This window comes from Hyperolius riggenbachi, chromosome 3 (assembly GCF_040937935.1).
Source record: "Hyperolius riggenbachi isolate aHypRig1 chromosome 3, aHypRig1.pri, whole genome shotgun sequence".
NCBI lineage: Eukaryota > Metazoa > Chordata > Amphibia > Anura > Hyperoliidae > Hyperolius > Hyperolius riggenbachi.
In genome coordinates, this window is record NC_090648.1 from 400,694,035 (window position 1) to 400,715,779 (window position 21,745).

Sequence of the window (21,745 nt, forward strand, 5' to 3'; positions counted from 1 at the left end):
TTGCCCATTCTTCTTTGCAAAACAGCTCCAGCTCAGTCAGATTAGATGGACAGCGTTTGTGAAAAGCAGTTTTCAGATCTTGCCACAGATTCTCGATTGGATTTAGATCTGGACTTTGACTGGGCCATTCTAACACATAGATATGTTTTGTTTTAAACCATTCCATTGTTGCCCTGACTTTATGTTTAGGGTCATTGTCCTGCTGGAAGGTGAACCTCCGCCCCAGTCTCAAGTCTTTTGCAGTCTCCAAGAGGTATTCTTCCAAGTTTGCCCTGTATTTGGCTCCATCCATCTTCCTATCAACTCTGACCAGCTTCCCTGTCCCTGCTGAAGAGATGCACCCCCCGAGCATGATGTATACCATGTATACAATACCATCATATTTGACAGTGGGGATGGTGTGTTCAGAATGATGTGCAGTGTTAGTTTTCTGCCACACATAGCGTTTTGCATTTTGGCCAAAAAGTTCCATTTCAGTCTCATCTGACCAGAGCACCTTCTTCCACATGGTTGCTGTGTCCCCCACATGGCTTGTGGCAAACTGCAAACGGGACTTCTTATGCTTTCTGTTAACAATGCCTTTCTTCTTGCCACTCTTCCATAAAGGCCAACTTTGTGCAGTGCATGACTAATAGTTGTCCTATGGACAGAGTCTCCCACCTGAGCTGTAGATCTCTGCAGCTCGTCCAGAGTCACCATGGGCCTCTTGACTGCATTTCTGATCAGCGCTCTCCTTGTTCGGCCTGTGAGTTTAGGTGGACGGCCATGTCTTGGTAGGTTTACATTTGTGCCATACTCCTTCCATTTCTGAATGATCACTTGAACAGTGCTCTGTGGGATGTTCAAGGCTTTTGAAATCTTTTTGTAGCCTAAGCCTGCTTTAAATTTCTCAATAACTTGATCCCTGACCTGTCTTGGACCTGTCTTGTGTGTTCTTTGGACTTCACAGTGTTGTTGCTCCCAATATTCTCTTAGACAACCTCTGAGGCCATCACAGAGCGGCTGTATTTGTACTGACATTAGATTACACACAGGTGCACTCTATTTAGTCATTAGCACTCATCAGGCAATGTCTATAGGCAACTGACTGCACTCAGATCAAAGGGGGCCGAATAATTATGCACACACCACTTTGCAGTTATTTGTAAAAAATGTTTGGAATCATGTTTGATTTTCATTCCACTTCTCACGTGTACACCACTTTGTGTTGGTCTTTCATGTGGAATTCCAATAAAATGTATTCATGTTTGTGACAGTAATATGACAAAATGTGGAAAACTTCAAGGGGGCCGAATACTTTTGCAACCCACTGTATATAGTGCAATACTGTTTCCAACACAAAATGACTCACACCCTTTAGTGCAACTTAATTTGTGTTCCTGGCAGTGTATAGGGCACCCCAGACACCCCAGGAACCTACACCAGGATCTTATTCATAGATTACAGCTCTGCATTTAATACCATACTTCCATCACTGCTACACTGCAAGCTCTCCCAGCTACACATACCTGAATCCATCTGCAAATGGATAACCGATTTAACTTAAAGAGAAACTCCGACCAAGAATTTAACTTTATCCCAATCAGTAGCTGATACCCCCTTTTACATGACAAATCTATTGCATTTCACAAACAGACCATCAGGGGGTCTGATATTGTGGTGAAACCCCTCCCACAAGAAGCTCTGAGTACCGCGGTACTCTGGGCAAACTGCCACAATGTAACAATGTTCACAGACAGGAAATGGCTGTTTACAGCTGTCTGTAACAGCCAGCACAGCTAGAAACAGCTACATAACCTGCCCACAGTAACAATGTCACCATGTAATACATGTCAGAATGTGAATCTGGGAGAGGAAAGATTTTACAATGAGCAAACACTGACTAAATCATTTATACATAATTATTGTAAAAATGAAGCACTTTTTTATTACATTATTTTAATTGGAGTTCCTTTTTAACTGACAGAAGACAGTGTGTTAGACTTGGTAAACTCACATCAACATCTCTGACAGTCAGTACTGGTGCACCCCAGGGCTGTGTGCTTTCCCCACTGCTCTACTCAATTTACACCAATAACTGCATCTCCACAGATCCATCTTTTAAGGTTCTGAAGTTTGCAGATGACACAACAGTAGTTGGTCTCATACAAAACGGGGACGAGTCTGCATACAGGCATGTGGTGGGACAGTTTTCCTCCTGGTGCAGCAGCAACAACTTGGAACTAAATGCTCTAAAAACTATGGAGATGATAATAGACTTTAGGAGATCTCCCCCCAAGCAACTCCCCTTAACCATAAATGGATCCACAATAACCCAGGTAGAGTCAATTCAAGTTTCTTGGGTCCACGATCTCAAACGACCTAAAATGGGACAACAACACTGCCACTATTGTCAAGAAAGCGCAACAGAGGATGTACCATCTACGGCAGCTGAAAAAGTTTGGCCTACCTCAAAATCTAATGGTACAGTTCTACACTGCAATCATCGAATCCACCATAACATCATCTATGACTGTATGGTTCGGCTCCTGCTCAGCATTAGAAAAGGGGAGGCTGCAGCGCATCATCCGATCAGGGGAAAGGATAATTGGCTGTAGTTTACCTCCCCTGCAAGATCTTTACGCTAGCAGGTGCAGAAAGAGAGCAACCAAAATTGCCTCTGACCCCTCTCACCCAGCTCACTCCATCTTCCAGCGCATGCCTTCAGGAGTAAGATTCCAGTCAATCGCTACCAAAACCTCTAGACACAGGAACAGCTTTTTTCCTCAAGCGGTAGCCATACTTAATGCTGAACCACGTTAGAGCTGCTAGGACTTGAAAGTAATCAGCACAGAACTGAAAATGAACAATTCTCACATGGCTTATAATGTCCTTGACTTGTAATATACACACTGCCCTTGTATTGTTTTTGTTTGTGTTTGTTAAGCAACTGCCAAGACAAATTCCTTGTAGGTGCAAACTTACTTGGCGAAAATAAATTGATTCTGATTCTGATTCTGAAGAAGGGGATCAGCCCACCACCTCCTAGTTCAAGCAGTCCCCCCTTCCCCAAATCCCCACTGCTCACCAGAATGCAAAATTTAAATGCAGTCCCTCAGCAGCTTCACTGATTCTACCACACTCAATGTTTTCATTAAAGTCAATGGTTAGGACTGATCTCGGGAGCTCAGACATGTGTGAAAATGCAATTTAATTAAAACATACTAAAATCAGTAATGCCCGTACATAAATTCACATTATAACAGCATTTATATCACCATCTCTGGATCACGTGGATTGCAGCGTCCCGCAGTACCTTTTCTCGTTGTCAGCTTGGCGTGTGTGTCCTTGGCTCCGTCCCAAGGTGTTATAATATGAATTTATGTACGGGCAATCGGGCATTACTGATTTTAGTATGATTTAATTAAACTGTGGTTTTACACATGTACTGCCTTGTCTGAGCTCCATAGAACAGTCCTAACCATTGACTTTGGTGAGAACATTGAATGTAGTAGAATCAGTGAAGCTGCTGAGTTGCTAAGCACTGGCGTACGGAGGGGAAGGTTACCGTTACCCAGAATCCCCCCCCCTCCTGTGATGCCTGTAGTCCTGTGTCACAGACAGAAACTCAGCAAAAGCAGTGGTGCCTGCAACAAGTATGAGTGAGTCATCAGAGCTGATGACTCATCCTTCATTCAGCTCACTTGCTGGGGATCTGTGCCTGCATGTCAGGAGATGATCGCCTGCTAGGGTGGCCATCCATCCGGATTTCCGCCGGACAGTCCGGTTTTTGGACCTATTGTCCTCCATCTGGCGGACGGCAAAGGAGGACAGCCAAATGTCCTCCTTTTCGGCCATCTCCTCCTCATCCATCTACCTAACGCTGGTGCACAGGTGCAGTGGCGCTGCCTGTGATGTCATACGTTACGTACGTGTAGCCGCAGAGACGGAGAGGCAGCCCGTCCATGATTGGCGGGGAGAGGAGCCGACCCAATGACGCGCGAGCGCGAACCCAGAGGCAGCCAGCCAGCCAGCCAGCCGTACCCATATCTACGCAGCAGCCAGCCAGCAACTAGCCACACACTGCCAGTTGCTCCGCAGCCAGCTAGCCACCCACTGCCAGTCGCAGTCGCTCCAGCTCCGCTCTGACCGCGCCCTTGTAGTGCCAGTAGCCAGCCACTAGCCAGACAACTAGGCAGTAATAAGCCAGGCCAGCAGTAGTACTAGTGACTAGTGAGTGAGTGAGTGAGTGAGTGAGTGAGTGAGTGAGTGAGAGGCCTGCCGACCGTACTGCCACTGTCCGGACCGGTCCGTGATCACTTCAGTCACTGCAGTCCACAGAGTCTCTCTGCCTGGTCAGTTAAGTTAAGTAACTTGTGGGGTGGGTTGGGTTGGTTAGGGTAGGGGGGGGGGTCTGGGTCAGTCAGTCTGACAGTCATTGGTCAGTTCAGTTGGGGGTGGGTCTGGTGACTGGGTCAGTCAGACATTACAGTCACTGGTCAGTTCAGTTGGTGGGTCAGTCACTGCTGGTCAGTTCAGTTGGGGGTGGGGCAGACTCAGTCACTGTTCAGTTGGGGGTGGGGCAGACACAGTCACTGTTCAGTTGGGGGTGGGGCAGACACAGTCACTGTTCAGTTGGGGGTGGGGCAGACACAGTCACTGTTCAGTTCAGTTGGGGCTTGGGGTGGGTTAGTCACTGGCACTGCTGGTCAAGTTCAGTTGGGGGTGGGTCAGTCACTCACTAGTCAGTTCAGTTGGGGCCCACACTCATGGGCGTCCGCAGAAAATTTTCCAGGGGTGGGGGGTTAGAATGTGGGTGTGGCCATGGGTGGAGCCAAATTTACATGAACTTAGTAATGATGGGACATTAGACTAGGGCTACGGTAGGATTCGATTGTGAGCTTTTCTGATGACAGTCTGTGACATGACTATGTACTCTGTAAAGTGCTGCAGAAGATGTCAGTGCTATATAAACTAATAATTATAATAATAATAATAAGGTAGGGCATTAGACTGTAGCTGTGGTAGGATTAGATTGTGAGCTGCTCAGAGACATGACTATGTACTCTGTAAAGTGCTGCAGAAGAGATCACTGCTATATAAAAACAACAATAATATAATGGTTATAAAAAAATACTAATCTCGGTCATTAGACTAGCTATGCCTAGGACTTAAGAGATTGCAAGCAAATGACAAATGGGGCAACCATCAGGTCTTCAAGTGACCAATGCAGCAACCACGAGGCCTCCAAGTGACCAATGCAGCAACCACGAGGCCTCCAAGTGACCAATGCAGCAACCAGGAGGCCTCCAAGTGACCAATGCAGCAACCAGGAGGCCTCCAAGTGGCCAATGCAGCAACCAGGAGGCCTCCAAGTGGCCAATGCAGCAACCAGGAGGCCTCCAAGTGGCCAATGCAGCAACCAGGAGGCCTCCAAGTGGCCAATGCAGCAACCAGGAGGCCTCCAAGTGGCCAATGCAGCAACCAGGAGGCCTCCAAGTGGCCAATGCAGCAACCAGGAGGCCTCCAAGTGGCCAATGTAGCAACCAGGAGGCCTCCAAGTGGCCAATGCAGCAACCAGGAGGCCTCCAAGTGGCCAATGCAGCAACCAGGAGGCCTCCAAGTGGCCAATGCAGCAACCAGGAGGCCTCCAAGTGACCAATGCAGCAACCAGGAGGCCTCCAAGTGACCAATGCAGCAAGCACGAGGCCTCCAAGTGGCCAATGCAGCAACCAGGAGGCCTCCAAGTGGCCAATGCAGCAACCAGGAGGCCTCCAAGTGGCCAATGCAGCAACCAGGAGGCCTCCAAGTGGCCAATGCAGCAACCAGGAGGTCTCCAAGTGGCCAATGCAGCAACCAGGAGGCCTCCAAGTGGCCAATGCAGCAACCAGGAGGCCTCCAAGTGGCCAATGCAGCAAGCACGAGGCCTCCAAGTGACCAATGCAGCAAGCACGAGGCCTCCAAGTGGCCAATGCAGCAACCAGGAGGCCTCCAAGTGACCAATGCAGCAAGCACGAGGCCTCCCAAGTGACCAATGCAGCAAGCACGAGGCCTCCAAGTGATCAATACAGCAACCACGAGGCCTCCAAGTGATCAATACAGCAACCATGAGGCTTCCAAGTGATCAATACAGCAATCACAAGGCCTCTAAGTGACCAATTCAGCAACCACGAGGCCTCCAAGTGATCAATACAGCAACCATGAGGCCTCCAAGTGATCAATACAGCAACCATGAGGCCTCCAAGTGATCAATACAGCAATCACGAGGCCTCTAAGTGACCAATAAAGCAAACAAGAGGCCTCCAAGTGACCAATACAGCAACCACGAGGCCTCCAAGCGGCCAATGCAGCAACCACGAGGCCTCCAAGTGACCAATACAGCAACCATGAGGCCTCCAAGTGATCAATACAGCAATCACAAGGCCTCCAAATGACCAATGAAGCAACAATGGGTCCAGAGGTGGAAGAAGAGAGGGTGGGAAAGAGGGTGAGAGGCAGAGAAAGAGGTGGCGTGAGAAAGATTGAAATGGGGGGGGGGGGGGGGCGAGGTGAGAGATAAAGAGAGATAGAGGGTGAGAGAGCACAGAGGGTAAGAGAGATGGACAGAGAGACAAAGGATCAAAGAGGAAAAGAGAAAAACAGAGGAGCAGAGAGAAACAGAGGGGAGGGATATGGACAGAGAGAGAAAGCAGAGGGTGAGAGAGAGAGAGATGGACACAGAGAGACAGAGGAGCAGAGATAGACAGAGGTGAGAAAGAGATGGACAGTGGATGGCAGTGCAGAAAAAGTCATGGTGAGAGTTGGAAGGATGGAAGGATAGAGACAGAGGGTTATTCCCAGCATTAGAGAGGCTGGACAGAGAGTGAGGGGGGAGGGAGGGAGGGGGAGAGAGAGAGTGAGAGAGAGAGAGGGAGGGTAGGCAGATAGACAGATACAGAATGTTATAGAATACATGGACATTTTTGTTCATCTAAATTAAAGGTCACAGCAGGATTTTCTCACTGGGTGCAGCTGGGAGGGTGACATTGTGAGTATATATATATATATATATATATATATATATATATATATATATTCTTTTTAAATGAGCTTTGCTGACTGCACCACAGAATTGAATAAAGATTTCAGACAGTAGAATGTACACTAACGGCCGGGGGGTGGCGCACGCCCGAATTTGCCATATGTGCGGACGCCCATGCCCACACTACTGGTCTAGCCAGCCTAAGCCAGCAGCAGTGAGTGAGTGCCGTACTGCCGCCGGCCACCCGTGGTCAGGTCACTCAACTGGTCAGTTCAGTTGGGGGTGGGTCAGTCACTGGTCAGTTCAGTTGGGGGTGGGTCAGTCACTGGTCAGTTCAGTTGGGGGAGGGTCAGTCAGTCACCTCACCCGGAGAGTCCCTGTCCCAGACACAGCCAGAGAGCCAGCCAGAGGCACTGGCAGCTGCAGCCAGCAAGCTGAGCTAGGCCTACAGCCACCAGGTAGCACGCACGAGCTACCAAGAAGCAAGAGGACAGCCACGGTTAGCCAGCCAGAGCTTTACACGGTGGTAAATTACACCACCACCTACTTTTGCCTGGCCCTGGACTGGAGTCTGGACGATTACACTGCCTGCACCATGTCTTGTATGTAAGGTGAGCCATTGACATTGTATTTGTTATTATTTTAAATGCCCTTTACCCTCTCCTGTCCTCAATATTTTAAATGCCCTTTACCCTCTCTCCTAGCTATTCGTCACCCAGATAGTCCCAGACACAGCCAGAGAGCCTCTCTGAGAGACAGCCCTTTTATATAAGGTAAGCCATTGACATTGTGTTTGTTATTATTTTAAATGCCCTTTACCCTCTCCTATCGTCAATAATTTAAATGCCCTTTACCCTCTCTCCTAGCTATTCGGCACCCAGAGAGTCCCAGGACCGAGACACAGCCAGAGAGCCTCTCTGAGAGACAGCCAGAGGCACTGGCACTCAGCCTACAGCCACCAGTACGCACAAGCTACCAAGAGGACAGCCAGCCAGAGCCCTGTGTCTTTTATGTAAGGTGAGCCATTGACATTATTGTTTTAAATGCCCTTTACCCTCTCCTATCTGTAACCAAAAAAGAAAGAGGATTGGCTCTTGGGTGCATAAGAAATTACAAAACAATATTTATTATCTTAATATTAACACACAATTAGGTACATATATAGAACTAGAAAACCCCCTTAAAAACAGTGAATAATCCCACTGGGCACAATATGGGATAGTGAGGCTGCAGTCCTCATAATACCTAACAAGAGAAAAGAGTTCCACTCCAAGTAAAAAATCCACAGATGATGAATGATTTTCTCCAGCTTGTCTCCCCTCAGTTTGCTGGGCTTCCGGTCGATCTTGCCTGTTGCCTGATGTTTTCCCACCAGATGTGGCAAAAATATGTATATATATATATATTTTTTTCTTGGCCTGTATGTAATTTGGTGCTTTGATGCACACGTATATGCACATACTTGCTTGTGCACGTTCATTGTGCATTTACAACATAGCACCTAGTTTATTATTATTGACATGTGCCTCTTCTTTCTGAATTTAATTTGATTTAATTTAAATTTTGGGTTCTCTGCCTGTCTGGCTTCATGAGCGTTACTCGGGGTGAATTTTGGCTTTATTTCCATCTTAAACGCCCTCTGGCGCCATTGGTGCCAAAATAGCGCCGCCATGCCACCCTATAGAGTCTCTCATGATTGCAACCCATATTTATATGTTAGTATTCATATGTTTTTTGAAGTCACACCTTCTGGACCCTTTTTGGTCCTGAGGGATGTGCCATTTTTGTATAAGTAATATTATTGTGTTAGTTTCTTTATTATAGTCTTGCCAGTTAGCCTGTTTGGCTTTGTTGATAAACAAAGCTACACATTTCCCCAGATTGCCGCCAGGGGCTGGTGCCCACCCCTCCTCTTACTTCCGCCCGCCTTTGGGCTGTGCGAGGCGTCCCGCTATCCAGCCTCACGGGGATGCGATAAGTCGCTTCCTGTCTGAGGCACGCATGAGCGCTTCTGCGCTCCAGCGGGTCGCCGCCCACATGCTCTATGGACGCTTGGTCCGACGTGGGCGTAGGGGGGCGGGGCGTGCGCGGCCGCACCGGCTTTCAAAAACGCCATCTTGGCGTTTAGAAGTGATTCTTCATTTGCTGCTTGTCTTTGAAAAGGCCGCTAGTGCGGCGAAAACATGTAAGGCATTCGGGCAGCTACATCTCCTGGGCACATACAAGCGAGCCACTCCATTTTTATGTTTCAGCAATTGATCCACTTTATGTACTACAGGATGGTAACTATGAAGCTTTGCACGGAATGTTTGTCATCTGCTGCTTGCTAAAATTCCAACGCTGGCATTACTTGATTGGGCTTTGGCTTGCTGCATTGTGCTTTGCTCACATGTACACAAGACTTTGTATCCCTGCAATTGGGGGACTGTTATAACCTACTCATGTCAGCATACAAGAACAGTCTGTGGCCTACCCAGGTCTCTGCCACCTATGTCACAGCATATGAATAAAAATACACCCCTTTATGATGTGGGTGCTTGGCATGTGTCTAACAACCAGCTTCATTGTGATATGATTGGATCGTCTGAGGCCTAGCTTCTTTCTTACAAGTGGATTCATACTAGCCACTGTTTGTACATTCATTCATCATCTGTGGATTTTTTACTTGGAGTGGAACTCTTTTCTCTTGTTAGGTATTATGAGGACTGCAGCCTCACTATCCCATATTGTGCCCAGTGGGATTATTCACTGTTTTTAAGGGGGTTTTCTAGTTATATATATGCACCTAATTGTGTGTTAATATTAAGATAATAAATATTGTTTTGTAATTTCTTATGCACCCAAGAGCCAATCCTCTTTCTTTTTTGGTTACATATATACTTGTTGGCATGATGTATAAGAAAATAATTATTAAGATTATATTCTTCTAATAATCCGTTTTTTATCTCATTTGACTACATTCCACACAAAATAGAGCCATTACAATTTAATACCCTCTCCTATCACCTTTTGCAAGTAACTGGTATATATCCAGTCCAGAGCAGACTCAGTATACTGCTTGCCGAAGATACAGGTGCATGCCCCATACAGTCGAATGAATGAGCTGCCTTTTATGGAAAGGATAACACTATAGTACTGTGACCGTGACACAGGCTGCCTGTGACAGTGCTTGACATTGCCGCATAGTACTGTGTGTGTTATCCTTTCCATAAAAGGCAGCTCATTCATTCGACTGTGGCTGTGGGGTGAGGGATGCATCTGTACTTTGGGAAAGCAGTATACTGAGTCTGCTCTGGACTGGATACCAGTTACTTGCATAAGCTCAGTGTGCCAATTGAGTGCTAGCTAGCTCAGCTTCCTCATTCAGTTCTGCAGGGGTGAGCTAGTTCAAGGCTGTAGTGGCTGACAAAACATTGTCATTTAGGCCATTGAACTTCTGCTGTGTGTCATGGGTCGCTGGCTGATTTTCCTGTGGGTGGCTAATTCAGTGCAGACCAAAAAAAAGGGAAAAAAAAGATGTCAGGTGTGTATGACATCATCTGCTGAGCTTTAGGAAACATGCAGCCACACTGGGAGCAAATATTACTGAAACAAAAAGTAATTTGTGAAATGTTCTGGCGTTTGGGGGACATCCAAAACAGGGGTGACCTCAAATGACTGCTAAATATCATATGTTCATTCTGAATTTAGAAATCCTCACCCAATTTCTGGTGTGTTTTTGTGTGTGCAGATTTCACTATTAGTGCAGCCAAAGAGTCTGAATTTAGGGCACCACCAATCTAGTCACCTAATCATCAACAGCTATTGCCTTGAATATTACTGTTATAAGGTAGGCCTTCTTGACAATTACATTGGAAAAAAAACTGTTATCGGTGACTGGGTGGCAAAATCACAAATATATTTTCCTTCATTGTTTTTACAGCCTTACGTACTGGTTAACCACAGAACGACCACCCTTCAGATACTTAGATTCTGCTACAGCAGCTACATACAACAATGCCAAAAAGAAAAACAAGTTACAGCTCAGAGTGGTCATCACAGCATCCTTACATTGCAAAGAGCAGGAAAGATGAATTTCATGCCTTCTGTACAGTGTGCGGATGTGATGTAGACATTAGCAGCAAAGAAAAAGGAGCTATAGAGCGGCATGCTGATACAGACAAGCACAGGCTGAATGTGCGGAGTGCTGGAGCATCCTCCCTATCTTCATTTTTTTCTGATGCGCGGTCACTTCAGAACGACAAAATATCTGCTGCAGAACTTTGCAAAGTGTATCATGCAGTGAAGCACCACCACTCTTACAGAAGTGTGGACTGTGGCATTAAAGTTGATAGAGAGATTTACAATGACTCCTCTATTGCTAAAAGTGTGACCTGTGGGAGAACCAAAGCAAAATCTCTATGTGAAAATGTTCTAGCTCCATATCCTGTGCAGATGCACATAGACTACATTAAAGAACATGACCTGGCATATTCATTGGCAACAGATGCTTCAAATAAAGGCGCAATTAAGTGTTTTCCAGTTGTAATTAGATATTTTCATTTTGAGAAAGGGGTGCAACATTTGCTGCTTGATTTTTACAGTGATAGTAATGAAACTTCTTAAGCTATAACCAACCAACTCCTCTCCAAGCTGGATCAGGCAGGTCTAGATTTGACCAAAATGTCGGCTTACACAGCAGACAATGCCAGTGTCAACTATGGCAAGCACAACAGCGTGTTTCAGAAACTTAAAGAGAACCCGAGGTGGGTTTGAAGAATATTATCTGCATACAGAGGCTGGATCTGCCTATACAGCCCAGCCTCTGTTGCTATCCCAAACCCCCCTAAGGTCCCCCTGCACTCTGCAATCCCTCATAAATCTCAGCCACGCTGCTGACAAACAGCTTGTCAGAGCTGGCTGTGTTTATCTCTATAGTGTCAGTCTGCTGCTCTCCCCGCCTCCTGCAGAACTCCAGTCCCCGCCTGCATCCCTTCCCTCCCTGCTGATTGGAGGGAAGGGATGGGGGCAGGGACCGGAGCTATGCAGGAGGCGGGGGAGCAGCTGAGACTGACACTACAGATGTAAACACAGCCTCACAGCATGGCTGTGATTTATGAGGGATTGCAGAGTGCAGGGGGACCTTAGTGGGGTTTGGGATAGCAACAGAGGCTGGGCTGTATGGGCAGATCCAGCCTCTGTATGCAGATAACATTCTTTAAACACACCTCGGGTTCTCTTTAAACGGTCTCATAAGGGCATTGTTGCAGCAAACTGTCTTGCTCACATAGTCCACAATACATCCAAGTATGCTGCAGGAAAATTGGATTTTGATGTTGAAAATGTTGTGCTGAAGGTGTACAGCCATTTCAGTATCTCAGCTAGTAGGACAGCATTACTGAGGGAATTCTGTGAGTTTGTTGAAGTTGATGAGTGCAATATATTGCGTCATGTTGTGACAAGGTGGTTGTCACTACTTCCAGCTATTGACCGGATACTTCTAAACTGGAAACCCCTGACAAGTTATTTCCAGAGTTTAGATGAGGAGGAATGCCCTAAAGTTCTGCAGACATGCTTTGGAGAGAACACCTGTGATGTGTCAGAGGCTTATTTTCTATTTCTCAGCCATACTCTGAAATTATTCTCCGATTCTCTTGAATCTCTGGAGGCCAAATCCTTCTGTGTCACCTCAGTGTACAAGCTAATGACAGATCTGAATGGCAAACTAGAGAGAAGAATTAAGAGATGTAACGATCGGTGAAGCACAGAGAGGATCTGATTACCAGTGATCTGCAGAACCACTGGGAATACAGATGTATACCAGATTATACGTGATCTGCAGTATCACTGATAATCCGATATACTAGCTAACCTCTGTTCACCTGAGTAGAGTGTAGTGTTTTGGTGTAACAGTAACACTTAGAGGACAGGGCCTCAGTACAGTAAGGCGTACTGTACAGATTCCTTCCGCAAACCTGAGCTCTCCAAGGCGGGAGGGGTCAGGCTGCCAGCGGGAAGGATATACTGAAAGTAACCCTCTGGCGGAAGGGTCACTTAACAGAACGAGGAACCGCCTCTAACAGTAAGGTCGGTTCTCGAGGTCGGACAAGCCAGGTCGTACACACACGGACAGATAAAGTACAAGATCAGGAGGCAAAGGCGGAGTCAAAGTACAGGCAGGGTTCAGCAACGGGGTATCAGAAATATCGGGGTACAAAATCAGGAGGCAGAAGCAGAGTCAAGGAACGAGCCGGGGTTCGGCAACAGAGTATCAGAAATATCGAGGTACAAGATCAGAGTTCAAAAGGGTAGTCAAGGCAGGCAAAAGTCATAACAAATAAATACAATCAAACTAGTACTTTAGCTATCAACAGAATCTAGCTAAGTGTAGGATTACAGCTCCAGCTGGTCCCGGCACACTTGCGGATCTGACTACGGATCTGGGTGCTCCCACATATGTGATCGCACGCCAGACAAAGAGCAAGTGAACAACCAGCAGTATATATACTCTAGGACCTTTCCAGGACCTCCCTAATTGCTGGTCCAATGAGAGCAGTGGAATTTGTCAGCTGACCCAGCTGGTCAGCCGACACCCTTCTAACTGCTATTTAAACTCTGCCTCTGTGCTCACGCGCGTGTAAGTCTGAATCCTGGTGGACTATCAGTCCCAGCCACACCAGTACTGTCATGCAATGTATCTAGTGCGGGGGCCGCCTCTGATGCGGATTCCGCCGTTACCAATGCGGATTCCGCCGCTCTGCCCAAGCGGCATGCGGCGGTTTTTCCGCGTTGTGACGCGCTGCTGAACGCGGAAACAGCCGCCTCATTGTGAGAGACGGCGGCTCTTCCGCGTTTCCTCACAAGAGATCACTTTTTTGGCTATGCTGTGAAGTCCAGGCTGAAACAGCTTACTCCAGACCTAGCTAGAAGATGTGAAGCTGATTTTGTTGATTTCTACGAAAGGGCCAAGAAATACTTAAGTGACAGATATGATTTCTCTGAAAATAGCTTTCATAGCCAAATATCTAAACTGAGTCTTGGAAGTTTGGTGCCACTTGGAGAATTCTCTGAAGCAGTCCAAGCCTGCTTTCTGCAAGGCATTGATATGGATACATCTTAATATTAGAGGTGACTAAACCTCATGGATCTGCATAAGAGTGCGTGCTGCAGCATCTATTAATAGTGGACAGTAGTCCCTTAAGGTACTATATGCAAAATTTGCAGCACTGCACTTTAATACACAACCAGTCTGATCAGTAGAATATATTATATTAATGGTCTTACGTGTGTTTAGTGAAAAATATCAAATTATTTATTTCGAGAGTTATCAAAATTGTTAAAATAGTTAGGGATAGGGATAACAGGGAAATGGAAATAAATAAAATCAATAAACACGTTGCGGAGCTAGTTAGTCCACTTTGCTGGCCAGCTTTTAGTTTAAGAAACCATTCACACTTTCACATATACAGACATGTCAGCAACATACACGCTTACCTAAGGTGGTACCACCGGGCTGTTTAGTGCACTGTATGATAAATACCAACTAGGATAGTGTTAAAGTAGTCCTGGGCTGTTAGCACAAGTAAATGACAATATCCTTTTCAGAGTAATGAAAGTTCAGTCCAGTTTATATTAGTAGGCAAGCAATAAGCAGATATTAGTGCAGGATAGCTTTAAGATGAAAAACTGCAAGCCGCTTTCCTATTTGTATATGCATAAACATGGCAACCAAACACAGTCCGGTGTTGCTTTGAGAGGATAATGGACAAATATCTCACCACTCCCTCTGCTTGTGAATCGTCACCAACAGCTGTCCGGAGGCTATGGCCGGCTGAGGGGTTCACGCTGAGCGGCGGTGTGCGGACCCTATGACGGCTGCGTCCAGCCTGCTTGTTTCCTGGGTCTCCGCTACCACCTTTCCTCCTCGCTTCAGCGTCTTCCGCATCTCAGACTTCCCATATAGTACGTGAGGTTTCCAGTCCTGGCCAGACGTGGCGTAGCTCCGCCCACCGACGCGTTTCACGCCGCTTGGGGCGTTTCCTCAGGGTGTGATATGGATAGCCTGTATGAGGAGTACGCCATTGTAGAGACTTTTATTACTTCTCCAGAGGCAGCTAACAGCAGCAGTCAGGAAAGATATCTACAGTTGTTTGCTAAGTCTGAGGTGCCTCTAAAAAGTCTGAAGGCTGTCAGTGCTTATGTCTTCTCTATCCCATGCAGTAATGCTCACACAGAGCGTGTGTTTTCTATGATGACTTCAGCATGGAGAAATGAGAGAAACCGTCTGGAGGTGGACAGCGTAAAGGCAGAGCTTCAGATCTGTGTGAACCTTGTAGAAGAATGTACAGAAATGTATAAGAAATTCCTGGCCAATGGCAAACTGTTAGAGGCAGCAAGGAAAGGATTGAAATATCGAAAGTAGAAGCTCAGCTTGGTGAGTACAACTAATTTTACTGCAGCCAATGAGACTGCATTTTGTGGGGAACTCTGCCAATGAGATTGCATTTTGTAGGGAACTCTTCTGCCAATGAGATTGCCTATTGTGGGGAACTCTTCTGCCAATGAGATTGCCTATTGTGGGGAACTCTTCTGCCAATGTGATTGCCTATTGTGGGGAACTCTTCTGCCAATGAGATTGCATTTTGTAGGGAACTCTTCTGCCAATGAGATTGCCTATTGTGGGGAACTCTTCTGCCAATGAGATTGCCTATTGTGGGGAACTCTTCTGCCAATGAGATTGCCTATTGTGAGGAACTCTTCTGCCAGTGAGATTGCATTTTGTGGTCGACCGGCCCTCCACCATGTGGACTATTGTGCGCCACTGTCCTCGGTAAGATGTCCTCCTTTTTAGGGTGTGATGTCCATTTTGGGGTTCTGCAAGTGGCCACCCTATCTCCTGCAGAGTGTGTGTTTACACAGGGCGGGCCCGGCAGGCTGCTCAGCAAAGTGGCTAGCGTCTGCTAGGATGGAGCTCCCTCCTCCCCCTCCATAAAGCTAGGTAATCTGCCTGCTCACCACTTCTGTGCAGTGATCTGAATTGCCTGTTCCTGCTGTACATGTGTTTGGCTGGCTAAGTAGTAACTTTTATTAACTTGAAAGCTCTGTATATATTAAACCTTCTAGTGTGCATCTTTCTCCCCCTTTCCATGTGTGTGTGTGTGCCTGTCTCATGGGCTTCCTCTACTCTACTCTCCATGTGGCTCTCTCCTTCTGAATCACTAGCCTACTTCCATGTGTTTGTCTCTCCATCTCTTTCACATCTCCCCTTCCATGTAGCTGTTCCTTTCCCATGGCCAATGTCACTGTCTTCCTGTGACACCACCAGGGTCACAGCATGTCACACCTGCAATGTGGCTTTCTCTCACTTTCTGTGTCACTGGTGGTTTCCCCTCCATCTCTGTCACTATCCCTGCTTCATATGGCTGTCGCTTGCTAATGTGTTACTATGTGGCATACCCATGTTAACCTTCCATTGAATTGTCCAAACTAAAGGTGCCCATACACTTACTCGATTTCCCACCGATAGACAGCAGATTTGATCTGCTGCGAAATCGATAAGCAAACGCTGACCGACCGATTTCTGTCTGAAATTGATCGATCCCGTCAGTCTGTCCACGCAGAAAATTGTGCTCGAACGCCGGCGGGTCAGGAGTGCATCAATAGTGGCATTCGAATGTCTGACGACCGACACTAGCGGTAATGCAATACCTGTTCCACCAGCGCGTATCCCCGCTGTCCCTTCTCCGCGCTGGGCTCCGGCTGGCTTCCCTTACTTCCTGTCAGGGGAAGTTTAAACAGTAGAAAGCCCTCTACTGTTTAAAATTCCCCCAACAGAAAGTAAAGTAAAGCTAGAGCCCAGAGCGGAGAAGAGAGAGCAGAGTCTGGGGGACTCGCGCTGGCCAGATCAGATAATGTATGCTGGGGAAGGTGGCAGCTCCACAGATTGTGAATCGATTTCATAGTGACATCGATTCAAAATCTTTTTGCAGTGTATGGGCAGCCAATAGATCCCTCTTTGATCAGATTAGATCACAGAGGGATCTATCTGCTGATCGATCTGGTGGCAATCGACCAGTGTATGGCTGCCTCAAGTCTATCTCCCATTCTTCTCTCAAGGAGTTGTTCCAACACTGTCCCCCGTTCAAATTTGCCGCTTCCAGAAGCCCTTTAGAAATGTGTCCTTGAGTGTTTCCGATGATAGGCAGCTCCATAATACGCCTGCACACTTTTGTGCACGGGTAGTATGGAGCCGCCCGTCTTTGGAAGCACTCGGGACACAAGTGCTTCTGGACATTTCAGGAATCCCCCCCTTAAAAATCCTGGGTTTGCCCCTGCTGAGGGACTGCATTTAAAGTTGGAATTCTGGTAAGCAGTGGGGATTTGGGGGTGGGGGCGAGGGGGGGGGGGGTGCTTGAACTAGGAGGTGGTGGGCTGATCCCCTTCTTGCCCTATACACTGCCAGGAACGCAAATTAAGTTGCACTAAAGGGTGTGAGTCCTTTTGTGTTGGAAACAGTATTGTATTATATATCTTTTATTTGTCAAGGTGTATCTTCGGATAACCGGAGGGTCCCTGCTGGAGGAGCCCTGGAGTTGAGCGCTACTGATATAGGATTGAATATTTGGATGGACGTGGTAGTCTTAAAGCAGAGCGCCCTGCATATGATAAGTGGACAGTTAAGAGTGTGTTGTGTTTTCCTGTACAGAGGACTGTCAAGCACAGCCAGTGGGAACTGGTATTTGGAGGTACAGTAATTTATTTTACATGGCAAAATGTAAACTGTAACCATTCTTACACTATTAATGGTAAGGTTGTTAAACTTGGCACACTTGCTTACTTGGTGAATGGGATTAATAGTCGGGAAAGTGGGTGGAGACTACAACAGCCAATCAAAATGAATCTATCGGTTTTGGAGGGAAATATTTAAATTGCCACCATTCTCACACGGTTAATGGCAGAGGCCTCAAACCTGCTACAGTTGGTCATAGGTGACTGGGGTACAAATTCACTAACAGGGCGGAGCCACAAACAGCCAATCATATTTATTTGATTGATTTCAGCCATTCTATTAGTGTCAGGGTTCTCAAACTTGGGACAGTTGATCACCGGGTGACTGGTACTAATATTAAGGAAAGTGGGTAGAGCCTACAAAAGCCAATCAAAATTCGCCTATTGGTTTTCAAGGGAATTATTTTTAAATTGTTGCCATTCTTACGCTGTTAATGGCAGAGGCCTTAAACTTGGTACAATTGATCATTGGGTGACTAGGAGTTCAAATTTAGAAAAGGGGATGGAGCCACAAACAGAAAATCATTTGAATGATAATCTCATTGAGGGACTGTGTGTCAAGATTATGAAAAGTGGGTGGAGCCAACAACCAAATAGGAAAATGTAAACTGCAGCCATTCTTAGATTGTTAATCGCAGGGTTCTCAAGTTTGGCTTGATTGCTCACTGGGTAACTGGGATTACTATTCAGGATAATGGGTGGAGCCTACAACAGCCAATCAAAATTCACTGATTAATTTTCAAGGGGGATATTTAAATTGCTGCCATTCTTACACTGTGTGAGGATACCAGAGCCAAAAGGCTCTGTTAAAAAGTGAAGGTGCAGTGGGTAGGGGATAATAACCACCAGAGACCCAAATAGGCACCCAGGTTGTATGATTTCATGGCCAGATAAACTGTCCTATTTACACATTCAACCAACAAATAGTGTTGCAGAACTGAACAATTCGCAGCGGCGTCGCCAGCACTATTTTAGGGGGGCCCGTGCCCCGAACGTGTCCTTAGGGTGCCCCTAATATATTTACTCGGGTGCTCAACGCAAGTGCCCCGAATATCAGTTAATGCGGCGGCCACCGTTCGCTCGATACGGTGGCCGCCATCATCTACCGGTCCCCGACAGCCTTTGTGGCATGATCGCTTCTGCCCCCTGCCCCAACCAAAAGCAGAGCACCTGGCAGGGGGCATGGAGTTTTGTAGAAGGGGAAGGGGGCTGGAGCCGTGGAGTGTGAGTAGCTTCGCCCCCTGCACGGCATGACGGCGTCTGACCCAGCGGCACATGGCAGCGTCATACTGGCGGCACTGGCATCCGCAGTGGCGTAGCTAAGGAGCTGTGGGCCCCGATGCAAGTTTTACAATGGGGCCCCCCAAAGCACTCTATACGTAACAATTGATACGACGCACCAAAACCTGCCAAGGGCAACTACAGTGTCAGAGGTGCAAGAAAAGGATGGGAAACAGTTTGTAAAGGATTACCACTATTCAAAGTATCTATTGAAGTGATTATTATGAGCACAGAACCAATAGAGAGTTAATACTGTAGTTGAGGGAGGGCCCCTCTGGCCCAAGGGCCCCGCCTGACCAGCCGTCAACCACCACCCACAGGTGCCAGTGGCTGTGCTGCAGAGAGGAAGTATGACGCAGCCATCCACCCTGCCGTCGTCAGATTCCAGGCCAAGGAACTCCAGCAGGCCCACCACCACCAGCCAGCAGGTTTTGGGCATGGAGACAAGCCCACCACCTCTACCAGCCTACTTCCAGCTCAGTGCCTCATCCTTCAGAAAGTAAGTGCAATGGGACAGTGCACTGCTAGTGTGTGTGTGTGTGTGTGTGTGTGTGTGTGTGTGTGTGTGTGTGTGTGTGTGTGTGTGTGTGTGTGTGTGTGTGTGTGTGTGTGTGTGTGTGTGTGTGTGTGTGTCTGTGTCTGTGTGTGTGTTTATTGTTAATGGTTTCTGCATTCCAACTTTGTGGTGTTCCGTTTTATGCATTCCAAATCTGTGGTGTTACGTTTTATGCATTCCAAATCTGAGGTGTTCGGTTTTATGCAATCCAAATCTGCGGTTTTCCGTTTTATGCAATCCAAATCTGCGGTGTGTCGTTGTATGCAATCCAAATCTGCGGTGTCCCGTTTATTGCAATCCAAAGCTGCGGTGTTCCGTTTTATGCAATCCAAATCTGTGGTGTTCCCTTTTATGTAATCCAAATCTGTGGTGTTCCGTTTTATGCAATCCAAATTGCAGGGGGGGGGGGGAGCTAGCATGCTCCTGTCCTGTGACATCACTGCCTGCCCAAAGGGGAGCAGAATGGACATACTGCGCTTGCGCGGCGCAGTATGTCCGAGTTACAAGTAGCTGAGGATAACGGGACTGAGTGTTACAGAATGGCGAGTGATGGAGGGGAACGGGAGGTGCGGTAAATCTTTGCTTATACCCCCTTACCCACTGCACCTTCACTTTTTACTGGAGCCTTTCGGTTCTGGTATCCTTTCATGGCAGAGGCCTCAAACCTGCTACAGTCGGTCATTGGGTGACTGTAATACAAGTTCAGATGAAGTGGCAAAGCCACAAACAGCCAATCAGTTTGTTTGCTTGATTTCAATAGGAAAATTTCAACTGCTTCCAATCTCACATTATCGATACTAAAGCTGGCCATACACTAGGCCGATTACCCGCCGATCGACAGCAGATTCGATCACTGGAACCGACGTAGGTATACATTACCTGAAGCTGGCTCCCGGCATCTTCTCCGCATCACCTCCCGGCTCCCGGCTGGCATCTTCTCCGCATCAGCTTCCGCATCCCGGCATCCAGCATAACTTCCTGTGTCACTGCAGTGACAGCGGAAGTACAAATAGAGGGCGCTCTATTTGAACTTCCGCTGTCACTGGAGTGAAAGAAAGTTATGCCGGCTGCGGAAGCTGATGCGGAGAAGATGCCCATCGGGAGCCGATGCGGAGAAGATGCCCGGGACCAGGCTTCAGGTAATGTATGCGGGGGCCCGGGGGGCAACAGCGGCAGCTCAGCAGATTGTGATCGGTTTCAGACTGAAATCGATTCACAATCTGTTTGCAGTAAAGGCAGCCATACGATCCCTCTCTGATCAGATTCGATCAGAGAGGGATCTATCTGTTGGTCGAATCTGATGGCAAATCGACCAGTGTACCAGGCTACCTTAAAGAGAATCTGTACTCTAATATTCTTACACTAAAAAGCATACCATTCTATTCCTTATTTTCTCCTGTGCCCCTCTGTGCTGTTTCTGCCACTCTCTGCTGCAATCCTGGCTTGTAATTAACAGTTTTAGGCAATGTTTACAAACAAACTAACCAGCTTCTAATAGGCTCAGCTAAGCATAGTGTGTGAGTATGCAGGGGGCCTGCAGAGGGTGTGTATCGCTTCTACCAATCACAAGCAGCCCTGCACATTCCACACAATCAAAGCCTTAGCCCGACAAACAGGACAGAGGAAAGATACATTGATTTATTACAGAGACAGTGTAATTAGGAAGAGCTGCAGTAAGCCCCAGCACATTAGAACAGGCATAGGAACTCATAGGATAGAAGAACTAAGGCTGAAAAAATTAATACAGAGTCTCTTTAAGATCCCCAAAGCTCACAAAGTTGGTCATTGAGTTACTGTGTGTAAAGGTTAGAAAGAGTAGTAGTTGGAACCAACAACAACCAAATACATACCTGGGCAACACCGAGTCTTCAACTAGTCTTTCCTATATACAAGGAGAGATTAATAAGCAGTGGCTTTGCTACATACCAAAATAATATTGAGAAACACTGCTTATTTGAAGGCTTTTTTTTACTACCCAAGAGGTGTGCCAATTAACCAGGCAATTCACTTTAAAGAGACTCTGTAACAAATTTTTCAGCCTTAGTTCTTCTTTCCTATAAGTTCCTATGCCTGTTCTAATCTGCTCTGGCTTGCTGCAGTCTTTCCTAACTGCACTGTCTCTGTAATAAATCAATGTATCT

The 21,745-nt window shown here is 46.9% G+C and overlaps 1 protein-coding gene across 6 annotated transcripts in view; it reads right to left on the minus strand.

The window, feature by feature from the left end:
• The window catches only part of TENM2 (teneurin transmembrane protein 2), a 4,210,084-nt gene that overhangs the window by 2,831,982 nt on the left and 1,356,357 nt on the right, over positions 1 to 21,745 (minus strand). The window lies entirely within an intron of this gene.